Below are 14,734 nucleotides of genomic sequence, written 5' to 3' on the forward strand. Positions count from 1 at the left end.
AGACCTGCAGCTCCTCCCTTCATCCATCAGCGGCTCGATTGATCGGCTTCAGCTCGTCCGTCTCCTCACGCCGCGATGCGCTGCTGTGATGAGGTGAAGTCTCCGAGACAGGTGGTTTGTGCTGCGAGGGCGACATGTGCTCTTTACCGTCGGCGTCCTTTGGTGTTTTGTTGCATCTCGTCACCGGAGGTTTGCTTCACATCTGTTTTTCTACTCTCACACACTCACAGCCTGGTCTTTGACCTTGTTGTCTGTGTGTGTGTTTTGGGGGAGGGTTGGGGTGTCACTCTCACCTCCCCTCCCCCCTCTCAGGTGTTGCAGGCCTGAACAGCTGATCTGATAACAGCCCGCTGAGGCCAATCTGTTTCCAGTCTGAGTGCCTGCCCTGATCTCTCTGAACCAGCACAGCCTCCATCATCACTGCGAGGAGCAAACGCTTTCAGAGCCTCGCCGCTCGCCCACGTCACAGTCCAGGGGTCGGATATACGAAGGATGCGTGCACACAGACGACACACAAACACGGCTTTTTGTGTTGAAAGTTCAGAAATCCAGAACAAGAACTACAGCTACATCCAATTTTCAGCACTGAAGACTAAAAACGATGCAGCTCTTCTTATAAACCCTTACCTTCTTCTGTAAATGATTTAATAACTGTAATTAAACGGATTTAATTTGATAGATTCACACTTCGTCGTCTCTTTTGTTTCAGTCGTGGCGCTTTAACAGCTGCTGCCTCCATTTATTTTGTGCCTTCGGTAGTTTTTCATCCGCTTGTGGCATCAGATCTGAGATTACCCAAAACTCATTTTTCCTGAATGTCTCGCCTTTATATTGTGCTTCTTCTTTGCTGCTGACCTAACATGACATTCATTCACAGCTAAATGTGAAAACATGAATGATGCTCGTGAACATGCACAACACTCCAAAATGATTGGAATTCACAAAAAGAGGACCAAGCACACGTGAAGCTTTATAAGTCAAACAGAAAATGCACAGGTTTCTGCCTTTGTGCACTTTTAGTCATGAATCTCTACAGTTCAATGCGTCTGGGCCGAGAGGTCTGCACTGTGAGGACTGAACCTCAGGTTTAACCTGCGCCTTCAACGTTACAAAGGTGGGTCACTTCTTAGCCGTGCATCAGACTGGCACTCTGTCCAGGACGTGCTCTGCCTTTCGTCCAATGACAGCTGGGACACACTCCAGCACCTCTGCAACCGTGAACTGGTCAAGTGGTTAAGAAAATAGATGGTTGGTTCACTTCTTATCAGCGCGCATCATTGTCATTTCGTCCCGTCTTCCTCCCTCAGCTGGTCGTGGCAGATGGCCCCGCCCCTCCCTGAGCCTGGTTCTGTCACAGGTTTCTTCCTGTTGAAAGGGAGTTTTTCCTTCCTACTGTTGCCAAGTGCTTGCTCATAGAGGTTGTCTGATTGTTGGGGTCTTCTATAAATAAAACTTTAGTTGAATTATTGGAAATTATGCTGCAGACCTAACTGAGCTGAGAACTCGAGATAACGTGCGTAAAACTACCAGCCAATCAGTCCTCTGGAAAAAAATCCTGGAGACTTCCATGCTCAGGGAGTAAGAGGATCAAAGGTTTTTGTCTTTCCTGAATGACAACCAATAAAAAAAGAGATTCACAGAAGCAAATTATTCCTTCACTCGTGACCCCCCACCTCCCCCACCACGACCCAGAAGACTCCAAGTATATTTCATTGTTTTATAAGCCTAATAATTGCCATATTTCCTTAAAACAGGATACCTAAACCTTGTATTTGTTCATCTTGCAGGTAAAATTCTTCACTTGCTCTCAGACCGTTTAAAACCAACAAGGCTGCAGCTGAATAACCATAATAACCTTTATTCAAGCAACAGGCTACACATCTGTACTTGAAGCCAGTTCTTCCCTTGTATTAATGAAGGAGCAGTGTACCTGATTACTGTTTCTAGCATTAAATGAACTACAGCTTAACTAACCACCTCTCACATGCTGCCGATTCATATTTTTCCAATACTTCAGTTTGATCTTTGTTTGTGAAACGCTGCCAGCAGACCTGTTCCTGTGATTGTGACAAGATGCTGATAGTTAGACTGAAAACCCTGAGCTGACACATCCAGCTGATAACAGCCTTCATGTGATTGCTGACTGCTGATCTTAGGTTAAGTGAAGCCAGATAAGGCAAAGATATCCTGAGCATGCTGGACGTGCTCCAGGATTCGTCCTCCAGATTCTGCTCAGACTCACAACTGTGGAGTTTTACTCGCCCACAGAGCAAGACCAGAACCAGAAGAAACACGTCGGGCCAATCAGGATCTGACGTTCGCCGCTAACAGCAACATGATGTAAACAGAGAGGAGCTCATGAGCCCAACAAGTCAACAACAAATCGAACATTTAAAGATGAGAGAGATTAACACATCAAATGCACAGAAGAGGCTCAGCACTTCATACTGAACACACACACACACACACACACACACACACACACACACACACACACACACACACACACACACACACAGAGTTGGTGATGAAAGGCTGCAGCTGCAGACAAAGAGATGCAAATACAGGATTTAAATATTCAGCAGAGAGAGATGGATGCTCTGTGCGTGTGTGTCCTCTCTCTGCCCTCACACTAAACCAGGAGATCACAGCAGCACTAATCCTGTTATCACGAACACTCTCAGTAGGAACTGAACCACGTCTCAGACCCTCTCCGGTCCAGTACCGGATCGGTGCTGCGTGACCACGGCTTCGGCTGCATTTACATTCATCTCACCAAACTCAGGCAGGAAATCAGAGAAACACGGCGAACATATAAATCACGCTGCCCAGAGTTCACCGATCGTGTCCTCGCAGCAGCAGCGGGTTCACACGAGTCTGTTCCTGCTATTCTGTCCACCCCACCTACACATCAACCATCAACTCTCCTCTAAAAGTCACCAGCAGTCTGAGTACAGCTCAGTCACGGACCGGCTTAAAATTCAGACATCCGCCACACGTTCACCTGCATACAGCTGACTCCTGACGGAGAGTCCAGAAGGACCACAGGTTTGTTCCACACCATGTCACAGCCACAGACGTCCACTAAATAAAGAGAACACACTCATTTGAAACTCTTTAAAGCCCAATTCTTACTGCATAAAGGTGACACAGGAAACGTTTAAACTTGGACGTTTTTACTTTCAAATAAAAATCTGCCCATTTCTAATTCGGTGCCAGGAACAAGCTCCAGTAAAGTCGGAACAAGTTCCCCGCTGTGATTCATCACCTCTCCCTTTTGACACTGCTCGCTGCATGCCTCCCATTCTTCTACTTCAGGTCTCCTTTGTTGCAGTTTTTTGTTTCATAATCCTCCAGCTGGTACAGGTCCGGACTGCAGGCAGGCCGGTTTAGCAGCCGGACAGTTTCCCTTATTCGTGTGCAGAATGCGGTTTGGTTTTTGAGTTACTGAAAAAAGCAACACCTTCTCTAAAAAAAAAAAAAGATTGAAAAAGCTGCACATATTGTTCAGCGTCAATGTTGCCCTCACAGATGTGGTGATACCTGCATCCTTGTGGATGCCAGCTTTGAACTTTGTGCCGATAACAAGTCGGATGAGCTGCTTCCAGCAGGTTTTTGATGGGGCAGCGCGACAGCGTTCACTTTGCCTCCGTCCATCGTTAATGAAAAGAAGGCAGCGGCGTTTCTTCAGATCGTTTATGGCTTGTTCCTGAGCACGAGCATTGATTTCCACTTCAGAATCGTGTGTGTCTGTAATGCTGCTTGAAGATCACAGCAAAGGTTTTCAGCTTCGTCTCTGTCAGCAATGAAGTTTTTTAACAATGTCATGAACAGTAGATAATAAAACCCCCAAAGTTTATGAAATGTTACCTTCATGTAGCTTCATTACACATGTTCTAATGAAGGACCTCACCTTACTCTGTGTTTCGTTTTATACCCAGCAGACTTCCTTCCCAGTGTGACCCTCAAGAGACTGGTGTCTCCTCCTGGGATCAAACTGGGGAGCTTTCGCCTGTTAGGTGAACATATAAACCACACAATAGACACTCTTCTCTTTTTACCAATGTTACCTAATTATCTAAAAAAAAAAAAAGTAAATAGATTTTTTTAATCTTACTCCAGTCTTCTGTTGCTCCTGTCCCAGCTGTGTGAAACGTCATCAGATTGAAAAGGAACAGTTTTTCCTTAAGAACATTTTTTATGTTCTCCTTGCACAATTTTTAATTAAATGTCGGGTTTAGATAATCAGTATTCTATATTTTGTCTAAATCTCAGCATCAACTGAATAATTAATCTGCTAATTTATTGAGATCTATTAGCTGTTCTGAGACGTTTAAAGGGAGTCAGCACCTTCTCTAAAGAAAGTGCAGACATTTATTTTCATTTAACTTTTTCCATTTTTTTATTCTCTGATTTTCCTACTTTTGTTCTGGCGTTAAAGTTCTTATAATACCGGGACCTTCATCTTTATCAGTTATTTACTTCATAACTTATTTAACTGCACGAAAGTCCATCCAGGAAAGTAACGAAGGTAAGGCCAGAGGCGAACCAGCAGCGGTGAAAAGGCTGTAAATACCTGCGAGTCTGAACCATCCTGTTTGCAGACCAGGTGTGGTCCAGCTCCAGCTGTCCTCAGGACGGGCACATCCACAACAGGAGCCGAGAAAAGGGAATTAAAACAGCTTCAGTCCCGCGGATCAACCCGCCCGTTTGCCAGTTAAACTCCGCTTTTCTCCTCTCAGCGTCTCTGAGCTCTGACTCGCTCTCTCTGACTCTCAGCTGAGTCCCACCAACAAGCTCTCCGCTGTCACCACCCCTCCACTTCCGCTCTGCCGTGTCAAAATAAAACGACAAAAGGAAGTCGTTTCACATCTCCGCGGGAATTCGATTAAGCGATGACGTATGAACTGCGTACGTCATGAACTGCGTCCATTTACAAATGCGATCGCATTTGTCCGTAACCATCGGGAACCCTCACGTTAACTTTTATCAAGTGGAAAAAAGTTAGCATCCATCCTCCAGCTTCACTGTGCTAATGTGTTTATATTATGCAAACCATAGCTGTGTAGCTAGGACATCATTATATACCAGCTACTCTAAATTCACTAACCCTATAAACGTCACTGCTTTTTAGTTTTCTGTCTTCATTTATGTCGGAAGTGACAGCAGAGCTGTACGTTTTAATTTTTCAGTGAGAACGTGATATATCCTCTTTAGATGGAAACTAGCGAGCTAACTCCCTGCTAACTTCAAACTCAGTTAAACTTCATAAATTCTGTTTTCATGGATGCCTGGATGTTAAACAGTTACCCCTGGTAGAGCAGCCACACTGATAATTTTATTAAAGATGAAAAAATTTAGGCAGTTTTTAACTCTCAGTGACGCCGCAGTGTTCGTTTGGGACCTGAAGCGGAGTTTGGGCGGCTAATTACGTCAGACTTAAGACCGGATAAAAGTCCAACGTACGCTAGCAGCAGCGCCTTATGGCAGCACAGAAGTTTGAGATGTATTTTTAAAAGGTAAGAATTTAAAAACAAGTCTATATGTCATAAGCACTCATTCCAGCTGTATGCTAAGCACGGGAACTATTTGAAGGCTACATGACACACATGGTGACCCCAAATTCTGAACCCTGCTAACACCACACTTACTTAAGGTGTCTGGAACAGGGGAAACATCTCCCAGTTACATTGGCATGTTCTGAATGAAACATACCTCCCACTCCCACTAGAGTCAGTCTGGCAGACAGGTATCCTGAAGCTTAACCCTACTTTTGATTGGAAGGGTGTTTGGATCCCTCTGGGAATCCTGATCAACAACAAATACGCTTAAATTTCATACACAGCATGAATATGACTCCATGTGGACTCAGATGTTTCGGGCACTGGTTTATCTCATGGTAAGAATGGTGACCAGTTTTGTCAGAAAGGTTTTAACACATTTAACGGCAGATAAAAATTCGGTCGCCACCAGGTGCAAACCTTGTTGCCTGGGGTGGTTGATCAGTTTTACTGATGATACTAATCTTAAGCTTTCAAATGAGTGTTTTAAAGTTTAGCAGAGATGATGGAGGATCTTAAAATCTTACTGAAATGAGACCCGGGGATTTACTGAAACATAACCAAACATAAACTAAAGCACAGTGTAAAGCTAAAACAGGGTTTGTACAATTCTACTGAGTTTGAAGCAAGTATGTGGCATTTTTTTATTTATTTATTTATTCCTTTATTCTTGAACTCTCATACGCAGCTTTCCTGTATTTTCTTTAAGTAGTTTTAAGAACTATTTCCCCGGGCTTCTTGAAGGACATTCAAAGCTCTTCTCTGGATGTTGTCTGCCTGTTGTTCTGGTGTCCAGATGACTCCACACTGCTTCAGTAGTGTTGATGTCTGAGCTCTGGTGAGGCCAATCCATGACTGATTGTCGATGTGTCTCGGATCACTCGCATGCTGAAAAATGGAGCTGTTGCTATTCAGATGCTTTCCAAATGGTATTGCACGGTGGATCAAACTCTGAATGTAATTTTCTGCTGACCTCCTCTGTACACACTGCCGACGATTTGAAATCTTTTGAGGACACTGCAAAGTTTTCAGCTAATAGCTGTTTGGAGTCACCTTGTTGTTACAAAAATATAATTTTATACCTGTCAGACCGCCAGTAAGTGCCTAAAGATACAAGTTAAAGTTGGTTGTTTGGTAAGTTGTCTGTTATCTTTAGACAAAATAAATGATATAAATAAAAAGAAATAAAAACATTTGTTCACGTTACATTTATTTTATTCTCATACGAGCTCCATTTTTTCTCCTGCTGTTCCTGACTCTGTCCTGCTGCTCTTATTTTGAAAGTGGCAACATCCTGATGAAGTGCAGCAGATTGAAGGTTTCTTTTCTGCCTCATGAAGGTTTTCTGATTCTAATGTGGGTCTATTTTCATTAAAGACGGGAAGCTGGAGGACTGTATTTTGAGATTGTGAGATCTGCCAAAACTCAAAGATCGATTTCTGCCCCAGAAACACAGAAACATCAGAAATTAACAGATGTGTCAATAAAAACTTAATCAACATAAAATATAAAATCTATTACTGACATTTGGACAGTTTATTTTTTATTAATCTTTTCTATATTCAGGTTTATTTATGAAAAACGCTCATGACAAAAAAAAATCTTTCATTAAAAATAAAAGTAATATGAAAATTTATGTCATTTTCATTGATACTTTATATTATAAATGTTGAAAAATTATGGTGAAAAAACTGAATTACATAAAACTTAACTTTAATTACATAAAAAAATTAAAAAATTACATAAAAAATTAAATAACTACAAGTGTGAAGATCCTAAAAAAAAGCTGTGATGATGACAAATAAAAAAGATTTATTTTATTTAAAAAAGTAAATAAATAAAATTTGAACTTCTTTGTCAAATTGTTACTTTATTTTTACATTTTTCTACAATTTCTTCATGTGATGAAATCCTATTTTGTGTATTGATTGCTGGACATGTGTGAGACTTTTTTATTGAATTAAAATAAATGAATTAAGAGGACAAAGAGCTGATGCTCATCAGAAAACTGTTTCTTTGCTTTCAGCTGTTTTGATAGCGCTGTGCCCACCCCCACCAACATTAGCAGAACAAAAGGCACACACAAACACATAAATCACTGGCATTCTCACACTCAGACAGACAAACACTGAGACTCCTCCTGTAACTGTCTGTTCTCACATTCTCCAGCTCAGCAGGACAGAAGCAGGGAATTCTGGGAAATAAAAACCTCCTGATGTGTACTTACAGACTTCCTGCAGGTCGGCTTTTCTCTCATACACAGATTTTCCCATTTTTCCCACCAAGCGCCTGTCTGGAGCCGGTGCCTCAGCACACTCTCATTATTCATACATAAACAGCCCAGAAGCCACACAAACTGGCTCTACTGTGCTTACTGGTTACACTGGTTAAAGTATTTATGAGCACAGCCACAAACAAGGGTCGCTGACTGAAGTACTGCCCAGTATTTAAACTGTAAAACATGACATCAAGAGCAGCCATCAAAGCTGAGAGGTGATGCTGTACTTTCAATCTGTCTGTCAGACTGAGAAGATCTGAAGCCATGAATCAGCAAGTCTGTGCAGCAACTCACACCCAGCCAAGAAATCAAGCTAGTAAATGATGTAAAAGATATTTACTTCACATTAAAAGCAAGCAGACTCTATCAGATAATTCAAATAACTTAAGGTAAAGCTGCAAGTGCCAAAAACTGCAGTTCCTGTAACGGCCACTTGAGGCTGACCTCAAAAGTGAGTCAGTCCTGTAGTTTAGATCCTACTGCAAAAAATATTTTGCCGTCTATGGATAATTTTTGCCTTCATAACATCCATACAAGCAGAAACGGCCCTAACCAATCTGGCGCCCTAGGCAAGATTTTAGGTGGCGCCCCCCTACATCAGCAGTGTAGTGTAATGTTGTAACAAATAATATTTCTATTAAATAAGCTTTACTTTGCATTTTAATTAACGTGGGATTATTTTTTGTATTTAGAAATAATAGTACCAACTTTTTTTTTTTCAACATTTGTGGCACTGGCGTGGCGCCCCCTGATGGACGGCGCCCTTAGCATTTGCCTATACGGCCTATGCCACGGGCCGGCCCTGCATACAAGGCATGATTTCTTTTTACATTAATCTTCCTGGATCACAGAAAATATAAAAGACACATATTGCTACTGTGTGTTTGTTCTGCAGTCCTGCTTTGAAGCCACCTGTTAGTTGATACTTTACAATCTGGTTGATTAATAAGAAAACCCTGATTTTAGCATAAAACCTCTATATCATCAGGAGCAATCAGACTTTGAAGAGATATTTCCATGAATGGGGCAAATACAGAAGAAGGAAAATGTACTGAATCGAATGACCTGACAGCTTTTAAGCATCAGGGACAACAACCCACCACACAGATGGAGGATATCGCTGCTTCCTGCATTCATACACCAGCGTCTTGTCTCACATGTGGGTGTGCTATTCCTTGTTTGGCAAAGGCATCAGCGGCACAAGTGAAGAAAAGCAGCTCCTTTTATTTTTACCGCCCTCAAACTGCAGATCTGCACTCCCCCTGGAGTTCAAGGAGATTAATTAAATGATTTTAATGATATTTGCATCTGTTTTTTATGACCTCTCTGGTTATTGTGTTCTTCTGCTGTTTTTCTGTTCATTGTTCCCGAAGGTTTTAATCTCACTCAAGCTGCCTGATTAAAAAAACATGAAACATGTCAAAGGCTTTATCAAATGATCAAACGTGATTCTACAGCAGGCTGAAATCTAAAAGTGAAGGATGGTGGTGCAGAGTTAACACTGATTGGAAAAACATGCTTCAGCTGTTTCAGGCCAGCAGTTGATGCTTTAACGTTCACTAACAAGTTTAACAGCTGCTAAAAAACAGCAAAATCTTAAGAAACAGATTAACAGCCATCTTTGTGAAATGACTTTTGTTAGGTTTTAATAAACAATTAGTTCCCCAGTAACTGCACATGTGCCATGAATACTTATTACTTATTACTCACAGCAAGTTTGATGTTTACAGGGTGATTCACAGAGATCGGTCCATAATGAGAACTGCAGAGTCTCTACTTAGCAGTGCGCACACACACACACACACACACACACACACACACACACACACACACACACGCACACAGGGCTCTGCAACATCATAAATCTGCTCTAGCACTGGTCTGTTACATAACATATTGACATGTCTGTCCAAATGCAGCAATTAGCATGACTTAAACCTGTTAAAATGACGTCTGAATCTGTGTCAGCTCTCCTCGTGTGTTGCCCACAGCATGCAGGAGAAAAAGAAAACCAGAGCTACATTTACACACGTGGAGTTGTATTAATAACACGCTAACTCGTTCAGAGTCCTGCAGTAAAAAGTCTCGGGTCAGCTGTTAAACACAGATTTCAGGTTTTTATGGCAGACTTGCTTTTAATCAGGAAACCTTTATGAAAAACCCACAGTGCCTTTTAATATCAGAATGGTTAGCACTTCTAACAGAAGAAACTGGTTCTCCTTCAGCTACCTCCCATTGATTGAAGCTTTCAGAGAGAAAACATGTTTATATTATGTTATTTTAGTTTCTTGCTCCTTCATCAGGCCTTTTTGTTTTTTAACTAACAAATCTGAGCTGCTTGTGGTAGATTATTGGTGATTATTGAAATGAACTGGCTGGATTTGTGCTTGTAAATCGGCACCTTATTAATAGATTATTTGGACTTTTCATTTGCTTATTTAGGATTCATTCGTTCATACAGGAGTGCGTCTGCTCCTCTCTGTCAGCCCAACAAGACGAAGCTGTAGATCTCACCTTTGGAGGGAATTCGATGTCACCAATCAGGCAAGTCACGCAGCACAAGTATGTCCAGGATCTTTTGTAAGTCTACTGATTCTCGAAGTGAGTCAATTTCTCTTTTGTTTGGTTGACAGTAGTTTTCACACTGAAACACTGGTGCTTAGTGGCTTAATGACAAATCAGATGATTTCCCAGTATCATCTCGTTTGCCGTTAGATTCTCCTGGATGTTAGGTGTCACCGCTTAGAAAATATCTCACACAACAAATAAGTGTTGGCAAGTATTGTTGCACAAACTGCAGCTTGTCCCATATGGTCTAGCGGTTAGGATTCCTGGTTTTCACCCAGGCGGCCTGGGTTCGACTCCCGGTATGGGAACCCCCTTTTTCCTCGAGTTTTTACCCAAATTTGCTGTGCAAGAAACTGCACAATCAGAATCAGAGACACTTTATTTATCCCCAAGGGGCAATTAAGATACAAATAATGACAATGACAATAAAAAGCTCTAAGTCTCTTATTTCAGTGAATATGGCGTCACTTTGGAATAACCTTTGTCGTAAGGTGCTGTTCACCACTCGGTGGGTATAAAGGGGCCCTTAACTGTTCTTTGCTCTGTAGGCTGTTTCAAGCAGCTCTAAAAACCAGGACTGGGGGTACATCTTTAGTCCCCCCAGGGATCAAAATAATTTAGCAGATCTAGGCTCATGTGGACCAGAGGTGGCCAATCCCCTTCACCCCTGCTGGGAAATCACATGTTGCTTTGTTGAGCCAAACAGTCAGAGATAGTTTAGCCACACTCTTAGTAAACTCTGTTTATAGTGTGGCTGACAGAGCTAAGCTAGCTGATGTTGACTAACTAGCACAATGGAGGTGATTCGGAGCAACATGGCAGTGAGAAAGTAAACAATATTTGGCCACTTTAAGCAACTGTTGGTGAAATAACAACACAAAGTGGGCGGGACTTGAGGTAAACATCTTAACTTTCAGGTCAGCAACTTGAGCAACTACCACTGAGAGTGAAGAACACCACTGACTGACATTAGACGGTTTTCTACTGATTTTTCTTGACTTTAACCACAAAATTATTTTTTCCCTCCCCAATTTTAACACCCCTGCCACTCTAACCTGATGCTTTTTATTGCTGTTAATGATGAGATAAAAACAAGTAAGCAACTTTTTGCTTCCTGTAGAAGAATCTTAAGCGTTACACTGAATTGTATTATTGCTTTTCGACGGTCTGTCAAAGTTGAACTGAGCATGTTTCTAACAGGAAAAGTCAGATGACACTGTTGGATAAAGGTGGTTTATGGGGAGCTGTGGTTAAGTTGGTCCATTGGAGAATCAACACAGTGGAATTTGGCACCGACCAATCAGGGCAGCTGCTGAGAGCCGGCTTCTAATTCAGGAGCAGAGAGAGTATTCATTAAACACAGAGACAGAGAGAGATAAACACCGGCTTCACTGCGGAGATTTCAAATACTTTGAGCGTCTAAATACAGAACGTGGATGAGAAACTGGATTCACACAGAGGGTACAGAGGGCACACATGCAGATGCTGTGGGAAGGAGGAGCCGTGACCTCACACTAACTGTAGAAATGCTGTAATCAGTGTCACTCTGTGGTTTTTGGTATTTAAAAGCATTTTTATTTATAAACTCTTTGCACAGCTTTAGTGTCTCCTGCATGAAGCAGATGGACCTCATTTGCTTTGAGCGCTACATTTCTGTCTGTGAAGGTCAGGTCATCATAGTACTACATTTCCCATAACACACCTGAGGCTCCCTGCACTAACTGGGGTCAGAGAGGGCGAGGTGATGCAGCCGCTGCCCCCTGCTGGAAATGCACACACACTGCACACTGGTGACAGGACGCGACCCTCATCTTTTTTCCCCACGAGGGTCTCTGTTTTGTTGTGTCTGACACCGCCGGGGGTAGAAAATAAGAGCGGGCGAGAGACTCTGACCCAGAGGGAGAGAGAGAGAACTTCAAACAGCTGATGTTTAGATGAGATATGAAACTGCAGATAAAACAGCAGACCAGTGCACTTCAGTGTGTGTGTGTGTTGTTTTTGTTTCTTCAGATGAATCTGCTCTGATATCAGAATAGATAAAAGTGTGATTTTATAAAACTAATTTTCTCCAAATTCCATTTTTCATAGTGTATGTTTGAGGTATATTTTATTTTATTTATATTTATTTAACACAATTCAGTGGCTACATCTGAACTTCAAGGATAGAAACAAAATATCGATCATATCTCACTACTATCAATCCAATATCAATACCAGCGTTGGTATCAATAGTATAGATATTTGGAGTAATTGATTTGGACCCATCTAGCCCCCCTTTAGTAGCTAATGCCCGAGTACCAAAAACTGCAGTTCCGCCTTTGGCCGCTTGAGGCAGACTCCAAAACCAAATAAGTTGTCTTAGGGTCCCAGGTTAAAATGTCCAATGTTACAGCAGAGATAAGCCTATCACAGCTATCATAGATTGAGAAGCCGGGTACATCCCGCAGACAGGTCGCTGTTCACGCCAATGTTCAATTTAGAAGCACAAATGAACGTAACGCCATGTACGTCTTTGAACTCCAGGAGGACGCCAGAGTTCACAGAAAAGAAGCTGCATGCAAAAAAAGTCTAGCCTGGATTCGAACTCAGGACCTTCGTGGTGTGAGGTGCTAGCGCTAACCACCGGACCAGCATGCTGCAGATTTAATTAGCTTAGCTTGGATTTTATAGACCAACACTATAATATGTGTATAAAGAGGATGCTAAATATGAAGTATGCAATGAAAAAATGTAACTGTCCAGATCTGTAGTTGAGGAATTGCTGGAATGAACATGCTGACCGGGAGAGTCCCAGGCGTTCACACTGGCCAAGGAAGAGATTTAATATGCTTCTGATCTACGAACGCCTGCACCGTCCTTCTGACAGGGCCACAGGGCGGGGTGCTGCTGCAAGAATGGCACAAATACAGCTTGGAGCATTTCATCTCTGTCGAGTCAGATTTGCACCACGAGTAATCAGATCAGAGGTGGTGCTCCTGGTCCATGCAAGTCTGCAGGAACAGCTGGGACACGCAGCCTGCCAACAGCCCACCCGGCCTCGGTCAGCATCAGGCAGTCACGGCAGGGTGACATTGACGCTGTGCATACACTGCTTTATTGTGTTCTGAGAATTCAGTAAACTGAAGCAGTGATGAGTTGTACAAGCGAGACAAGTTAGCAATGACTAAAACCAAACTTCACCAAATATGTTCGGGTTTTCTAGGAGACTCAAACAATTTGCTGAGAAATGGATAAAAAAACACACTTGACGTCTCATGACATAAAATCTGTTTCTTTTTTTTGCTACAGAGCTTGAACTGAAGAGATATATAACTTGTGACGATAAAGAAAAAGTATCTGAGGCCGTCCTCCGAGCACGTTTGACCCAAGAAACTGAAAAACTGATCCAGGACCTGTGATTGTGTTACTTTCAGGTCAACCTGTAACCTCACCAGCAGCAGCACAGAGACAGAGGCTGAGCTCTCTGATTGGACGTGTGTCACAGCAGGGGTCTCGGGGAGTTGTAAATGGTCTTCTGTGTCAATCCGTGGCTCCGCCCTCTGAGCTGCTGTATGTGCGATGTCACTGCGACATCACCTGAACGCCACGCTGTATCGTTCAGCGGATAAAACCAGGACACTAACTCTGAATCTGAAAAGAGTCTTTAAAAAGGTCTGACCCCGTCAGGCAGAGGTGTCCTCACTACCACGGTTTTTAAACTGAAATTTATCCACACACACACACACACACACACACACACACACACACACACACACACAGAAACACACACACACAGACAGTGCCTGGGGGTTGAAAGGTTATTGGCTGCCTGGCTGGATCTCTCAACCAATCCACTGCGAGTATTCAGAGTTGGGATTTTGTGCATTGTTGCTGTGCAGAGAATCAGCAGCGTGACCTACATTCATCCTCGACACACACACACAAACACACGCACTGTAAGAAACACACACACAGGTGCTGAGTGTGTGAATCAGTGTGTGTTTGGCTCAAAGGCACAGAGGCACCAGCTTCAACAATACTACATGTGTGTATTCTCTGGAGGGCGCGTGTGTTGTTGTGTCTCTGTGAGGGCCGGGCTGAGCTGCGGGACGCGTCCTTCACAAAGCCGAGCAGCATCCAAACCTCCTCGCTCTCTGAGATCATCACATGGCTTTAATGCTGATACAGGCAGGGACACGACGGCGTTAACTAGAGCGCCGTGCACACACAATTCTCCGATCAGTTCAACAGGAGAGACAAAGGAAACACGGAGGAGACGGTTTCTGTCGGGATGAAATCATCCCATCCAGCGTCTGTTTTCCCAAAAAAACATTCCTGCACCAAACGC

General features: G+C 42.8%; 1 protein-coding gene across 3 annotated transcripts in view; it reads right to left on the bottom strand.

Moving 5' to 3' along the window:
- ccdc120a (coiled-coil domain containing 120a) overlaps window positions 1–14,734 on the bottom strand; it is a 40,205-nt gene that overhangs the window by 16,847 nt on the left and 8,624 nt on the right. For 2 of the 3 annotated variants that reach the window (XM_080897804.1, XM_080897805.1), the window contains exon 1: window positions 4,577–4,797. The exons of the other annotated variant lie outside the window; for it this stretch is intronic. The gene's annotated coding sequence lies outside the window, so the exon portion shown is untranslated. Of the gene's footprint in view, window positions 1–4,576; window positions 4,798–14,734 lie in introns of those variants that run through there. 3 annotated transcript variants of the gene reach the window in all.

This window comes from Rhamphochromis sp. 'chilingali' (genome assembly GCF_963969265.1).
Source record: "Rhamphochromis sp. 'chilingali' genome assembly, chromosome: 12".
NCBI lineage: Eukaryota > Metazoa > Chordata > Actinopteri > Cichliformes > Cichlidae > Rhamphochromis > Rhamphochromis sp. 'chilingali'.